Source organism: Phragmites australis, chromosome 5, assembly GCF_958298935.1.
Source record: "Phragmites australis chromosome 5, lpPhrAust1.1, whole genome shotgun sequence".
Taxonomy (NCBI): Eukaryota; Viridiplantae; Streptophyta; class Magnoliopsida; order Poales; family Poaceae; genus Phragmites; species Phragmites australis.
The window spans coordinates 42583699-42590857 of NC_084925.1; the positions used below are offsets into that span (position 1 = coordinate 42583699).

At 43.5% G+C, this 7159-nt stretch overlaps 1 pseudogene; it reads right to left on the bottom strand.

Moving 5' to 3' along the window:
* Positions 1–504: 504 nt before the first annotated feature.
* LOC133918095 (probable purine permease 5) lies at positions 505–6413 on the bottom strand (annotated as a pseudogene).
* Between the last annotated feature and the right edge of the window lie 746 nt (positions 6414–7159).

Below are 7159 nucleotides of genomic sequence, written 5' to 3' on the forward strand. Positions count from 1 at the left end.
AAAACTAAAAAACATAGCAAACGACGTAGTCTCTTTTCTCCTGCTAAGCACCACGCACCACCCTCTCGCTTCCTCGATTTTTGCTATGAGGGTTTGGATTCCAAACTCTTTTCACTGAAAAATATGTGCATTCCGCTCTTTTCAAATCTCCCAGGTAACTAGAAGTATGAGCGTGCGTATCATCCTCCAACATTGTGAGACCGATGTGCAGGGCCCCCAATCCGAGGAGTGTGGGAACCGACCTGCCGTCCAAGTTCTAACCTCGTTCCGTACAGGTAGACTGTGACGACAGTGCACCAAGAGGTAGGCGGCGGATTCGTCTCTGTGGTGACATAGAGGCCACACTCGTTGGTTGGGCCACCCCAGGCGGTTCTGAATGGCTAGCCAGGCAAACAATTTATATTTTGGAGGGACTCAAGATCGCCAAATGACAGCGTCAAGGTCGGTATCTGCCGCACCAATAACTTGCAACCAATTTTTTACGTGGATACAAGATATATAATATCAACTTGAAGGCGTTTTCTTGACAGAGGAGTGCTCGATCCATGTACGGCGCGAACCCCCACACCGTGATGACAAGAGCCAAGATCTTGAGGGATCGTGGAACCAGATCACCGTGGCGACGCTCGTCAAGGGCACCCTGACGGCGTTCAGCACGCCGGCGAGCACGGTCGACGCAAGGAACAGCACGCCGGTACCACCGAGAACTCCCAGCTGGAACGTGACTGTCGTCCACACCATCACGTTCACGTACGCGACCTCGCCGTGCTTGAACCGTGCCAGCCGCCTCGCTCCGCATGGCAGGGAAGCCCCATTCTCGGCCACGGCGAGCCCGACGGACGTGAACGCGAACGCGCAGAGCGACACCGCGGCCTGCTTGGCGAAGATGAGGCAGTGGAGCGCGGACCCGAGCACGTCCAAGACGAAGCCGAGCGCTTACTGCCGCGCCGTGACGCCGGGTGGCCTGTCCAACCCGGAGTCCAGCGCGACGATCACCACGCCCGCCGTGATCACGACCACGGCGTTCAGGGAGGACAGGTTAAGCCTATTCTTGACGATGGCGCGGCCGAAGAGCGCGGAGAACGCGAGCGAGGCCGTGGACGCCGGGAGGTAGACGTACGCCCAGGCGTACATGAGGTTGTCGGCGGCGCTGAGGAAGCCCAGGAGGACGTACCAGAAGCACACCGTCAGGGACAGCGGCGTCGGCGAGGCCTTGCCGAGGAGGTAGAACGGGAGCAGGAACAGCGCGGTCAGGGGCCAGCCGGCGACGGCCGCCCACGACAGGATTGTAGTAGAGCCGCGAGAGGAGGCTCGACGCCGGGAACGCCGACGAGCAGTAGCCAGAAGGAGAATAGCTTGCTCCGGTAGGTCTATAGGGAGGCGGCGATCACCTCGGCTGCTTTCTGGTGCAGTGAGCGATCTGGCTCCGAGGTCTCCTCCATTGCAACTTCTGGTATGCACAGAAAGGAAATGAAAAATTCAGATATTCTCTGAACAGCATGATAATATGCAACATAAAAGAACTTAAAACATATAAGTAATCACTGATCAGTACTGAAATGTTTACTCGTCACATATGAAAGGACCGTGTGGCGTCATAAAAGGGGGCTAAATTAGGGCACATAAAAACTAACTTCTAAAAACTTCCAAAAACTACACAAAATAAACCTAAACAAGTTCTATCTAGATACACTCTATGTTTATTTAGGATGTCTACTCTACTATATAAAAGAGTTTGCAACCTAGTTCTATATCTAAAAACTACCTAGAAAAGTAAGCACAAAAGAAAGATTGCAAGGAAGTAAATGCGGTAAGTAAAAAGATGAGTAAGAAGGCAAAAAACCGGCACAAGGATTTTTATCCCATGTTATCGGTGGTTCTAACACCATCTAATTTATGTTGGAGCTTCACCAAAACTATGCTCTCCGTCAGTAAAACTCTCTCTGTCACTAGGGATGAAAACGGTCGGAAAAGATCGAAAAAGGTCTAAACTGTTTTCAATTTCATAATTTTTTTCTCAAAAATAAAATTGAATACGATATTACCAGAAATGAATACAATATCAATTTTACGGAAAAATTAAAAACAAAACTATCTGATCGAAAACACCTCAATATTGATCAGAAACCGATATCCTTAGCTCAAATATCAAACCGTAGCACAACACTATACATAGGAACACCCAATTAATATTTCACAAGTCACTGCGTGTTCACCATGTGGCTCTTCGTATGATCAACCATTTTTATTACATGTGACTACAGCATCTGCGTGTTCACCATGTGGCGTTGTACCTGACAACACTATATATGCTTTCTTAATTAACTGACTGATGAACTTAAGCGATAGTATGGTACTGACTACTAATTATGGATCAAACATCCGCGCAAAAAAATATGGATCTAATAAGCCTAATCTACTTTCTGTTTTACAATTGCTACGAAGCCAATTGCAAAACGTACATGTTCGTGTACTAGACCGAAGCCATAAGGTAGGGTGAAAACCAAGAACTTCGGCGCAAAGTAGCTATTGTAAAACATAAAGTAGATTAGGGGAAAAATGCAAAACCCCAAAAAATCACTTGTATTTTGACTTTCTTCCCAAAAATTGTTTTGTTGCAAAAAAAAAACACCCTAGAGGTTTGATTTTGTTGCAAAAACACCCCCAAAAATTCAAAAACAAAATAAAAAAATAACAAAAAATTCTAAAAACACTAGATACAATTCTAAGACCTTTTGTGATTTTTTTTTTCAAAAATAATATACTTTGCATCATATTTTATAGAGAGTAAGTTTGAAAAAAAACGTGCAGCTCATCTATTAATTCGAGTTAAATGCATAGTTAATTATTTACTAATTAAAAATCATGAAACAAATTTTTTTAGTCTTCTTGCATGATCCTCTATCTTCTAAAAATACATGAAATCTTGAAATAGTTATTGTAACGTGCAGGATTGAATAAATGTGTTTCAGATATATTAATTCATAACTAATCCATAACACCCCCAAAATTAGTGAAACCACTTTTATTAGTTTACTTAAACAATTATTTATGTAGGAAAAATAATGGTAGACATGACAAAGTTAAAATAATATGAGTTAATAAATGAGCGGCACATTTTCTTTTTTTTCAAACTTCCTCTCCATGAAATATGATGCAAGGGATATTATTTTTGAAAATAAATTTCACAGAAGGTCTTAGAATTGTCTCTATTTTTTTAGAATTGTTTTTGTGATTTTTTTAATTTTTTGAATTTTTTTTGGGGGGGGGGGGGGTTCAACAAAATCAAACTTTTAGGGTATTTTGCAAAAAAAACAACTTTTAGGGGGAAAAGTCAAAATTCAAGTGACTTTTGGGGGATTTTGCATTTTTCCCTAGATTAGGCTCTAAAAAATACAGTAGAAACAGAATTACAGTCGCGTTGAATTGCTGAAGCTGCAGAACAAATATCCCGACTGGTGCAGGAAAAGACAAGCCAGGGATCGCACAGCAGCAGCTGCATGGGGAAAAGGAACAACCCGGAAAACCATCTCGCTCGCTTTGTGGTTGCGGCAGGGAGGCAATCAGGATGGGAGTCTGCGACTTCTACGCATGCCCACGCGGTGCCACAGCTGCAACGCCCGTCCGCTCCACCCATCCTCAAAAGGCTTGCGGTATGGTAGCATGCCCGAACTCGGTATTAAGGTTACTTTATGGTTGTGAATCAGTTTCTGAATTAATAGTCGATACATACAAATTTAATATAGCATTGTAGTTCTATTTTAATTAAAATTATAGCATAAATGTTTGCTATTATAAAGGTCTTAATTCATAGGATTTATTACATCTATGGCTGATTGGTTAAATAATGGCCTAATGTCACAGGCAACCTAGGTGCGAGCACAGTATTAGTTTATCGCTCGTTATCTTCATCTTCAGTAAAATTAAACTCTACCTCCTCATCTGATCATCAAACAAGAATGAGTACAGAAGGTACTTAATAAGTTCTAATATAGCTCAAGAATTTGATATATGCTTAAAGGAATAATAAGAATTGAGGCTATAAGACATAGCTTTAAGCATAAAACAGGCTTTGATGTATTTGATTAAGTGTGATATTTTGTTAAAAGCATGCAACTAACAACCTAAACTTTTAAGTCATAATTAAATATTTTGGGTCATGGAAGATGCTATTCCTATCTTTTTAAGTTGGGGACACACAGTAGTAACCAGACTACGCTCACACTGCCAGTCACCAAAACACAAGCACACGGCCTACGTACTCACTCATCAAAGATTACTCATACTCTAAATCTAACCAAGGTGTGGACAAGTTTTATATGGCTTTACCGTGAACACGGCAATTTAAATAGATTAACACTTTACATAGGTGTATAATTTTACCCACACGATATGCTCAGTCTCTGATCGTTACAAATGGTAGAGTGGATATAACAAGTCTCAACACATAACCTTCATCACCAGATTCCCACCTATAAAACACCTCAGGGGTCTATGATTTTTGTTTTATCTCATAGCTGTCTGCAATTGTACCTTAAGCATTATATAGATCACTCAAGTCTTTTACTGATCTCCTGTTGCTCCCAACCCTTTAGGTCGAGAAGATATGACCTAAGCCCTTTACCATAACCAGGATATGTACTTGCATAGGGATGGTTTAGCATGACGCCACGATAATTCAATACTTACATGACCGTAGGGGCTCTTGGGGATGGGATGGTCACGGCTGCTTGGGCCTGGGCCAAAATACTTTCGGTGGTTGGAAGCAAGATAGGAAGCAAACCTGCCGGAGAAAATCAAGACACGACCTCAATCGAGCCACTCGCAGCTTTTTTGACAACCGTAGGCGCAGCAGTGGTAGGACCGTAGGAGGCAGCCGAGGACCAGACACCAGAGCCAGAGGGGGGGGTAGCACGCCGGCACGTACGCAAAGCTCGGCAGGCGCAGGGAAAATGGCACGGGTACCTGCCCGTGCGCCACGGCTTCCACGCCGCTCGGTCACACTGCGCAGAAAGTCTGCTGTTGCCTTGCTGCAGGCTAGGGCCTAGGGGGAGCACGTCACTACGTCTAGTCGTGTACTGTACGAAGTACTCAACAGCAGGAGCTCAGGTGAACCGTGCAGTTCCGGAGACGCACTCTGCATTCTGCAGCGCAGCCTGGAGCCTGGGCCCTGGACCCTGTAGAAGAAGACGCTTGCGTTTCCACACGCCTGCGCAACGTACTCCCACGGATAAGCGTATCTTTCCCGTCACGTCGGTACAAGCATGGAGATGATGGGAGTATCTTTCCTACGTCCGCAGGATACGACCACCTCGCTGCCATGGCAAGAATAAAAAAATATACACTATATTTACTAAAATAGATAATATGTCATTATACTTATATATTTAGTATGTATATTCGATATTTCATTTATCGAAAACGGATTTTCGGTATATCGTGTATCGAAAATTCCCTGACCCCACCTTTTTCGGCACACGTGCTGAAAGCTCCCGTATTCGGCACATAAGATCTGAATACAACAGTGTACATCGTATTTAGCATCTCATGTGCTAAAAGCTCTCAGTGCCGTAGCACATGAGGCCAACCGCGTCATCACGTCACTTTGGATGCTACTTTTGTCGCGTGACGTCACTTCGGCATGAATGGCCCGCGGATGCTACGTGCTTCTGCCTTTTGCTCACGGTGCCTTGCGCATTGCACGCTCAGGGCTTTCGACGCATGTTAGGCCGGTGTGATACTGTTGTTTCCTTTTATCACAAGCAAACTTTCAGTGTATGGTATGCAACCGTTGTCGCGTTAAAGCTTTGTCACAGTAAATTAGTGTCCAAAGCCTGACATAGGATAGAGGTGTTGTCATGTTATGTTTAAAGCTCCGTCGTGTGGTTAATTCGTGTTTGAAGCCTAAATTGACAGATCGTTGTACCTCACATAATTGGCAAAAGAACATGCATATTGCATAACTGTTGAATACCTAGATAATATAAAGATGGCAGTGAAAAGTGGTGATGCAAATTAGTGGTAGAATGCTAGTTGTGCTAGTCAGTGCTATCAGGGTAAGATGCATGTCGTCTCCGAGGTGGTGATAGTAAGATGTAAGGATGGGTACAAAGAAATCAACCTTGATCTCCAGGGTCATTAGTGTCATCTCGAGATAGAGGCCTCAGAGGGAGGGGTCGTTGTGGCATGAAATCATCAGCGTTATCATCTTGAGTTATCATGGTAGGACCACGTCCTATATCATTGTTCGTTGTACGGCATCTCGATGTGGTGTGTAAACGTCCTCTTGTAGTGTTGCTTGAACCTTCTCCTGTATTGCTATTAGAATGTTGAGGCATTGGTGGCATGAAATCATCATCCCCATCATCCTCGTCACTTTTTGGTTGAATAGTAGAGGGCGCCACTTTACGCATTAGGTTTCTTGATCTTCGTCATCTTCTACGTGAACCAGGCATCACCCTCCCCCCTCCTTGTCGAAGAGCATATACATCACCAAGAAGTTTGGGATGTCTTTGTAGATCAGCTCTTCATCTTTCTTGAATGCCTAACGTAAAATAGGAGCATTTGACTAAATGGGAAAAGGATAAGTACGGTGACCAAATAGAAATGTCAAACCTGAATGTGGGATACATATTGGTCGGGCAATATCACTATCCTTCTTTGCCTCTAAAAAACATAGCACAAAAGGATGGTTGACTAGTTTGCATACCCTGAGATACTTTTGACGCCGCTCGTGCAAGATGGTCCTAAAGTCGTTGGTGGTTACATGTTGGAGCGTAACAGTTAGCGTAGAACAGAAGTGTCTTGAATGCAATTTGGACACCACTTGGATTAGGTTGGTCTCCTTGAAGGAATCATCCTTCCCTCCATGCACAACCTGCAAGGAAGCATTAAGTGCTATATCGATCGTTTGTAGGTGTCCATAGAAAGGTTTTAGTAAAAGATCCCGTCATAGATTTATTTATCCTTGACTGCAACATTCTTGTTGTGCACCAAAACATGAATCCCTGATTAATTAAGAATCATTAAACAAGTATTGAACATCATAGTTAATATGTAACAATGCTTACTACATAACTAATTAATAAAGTCCATTCGCTATACTCCATCGGCCTTTTAGAGGTAGCACTGAAAAGTCTACTTGCTAGACTGCACCGAC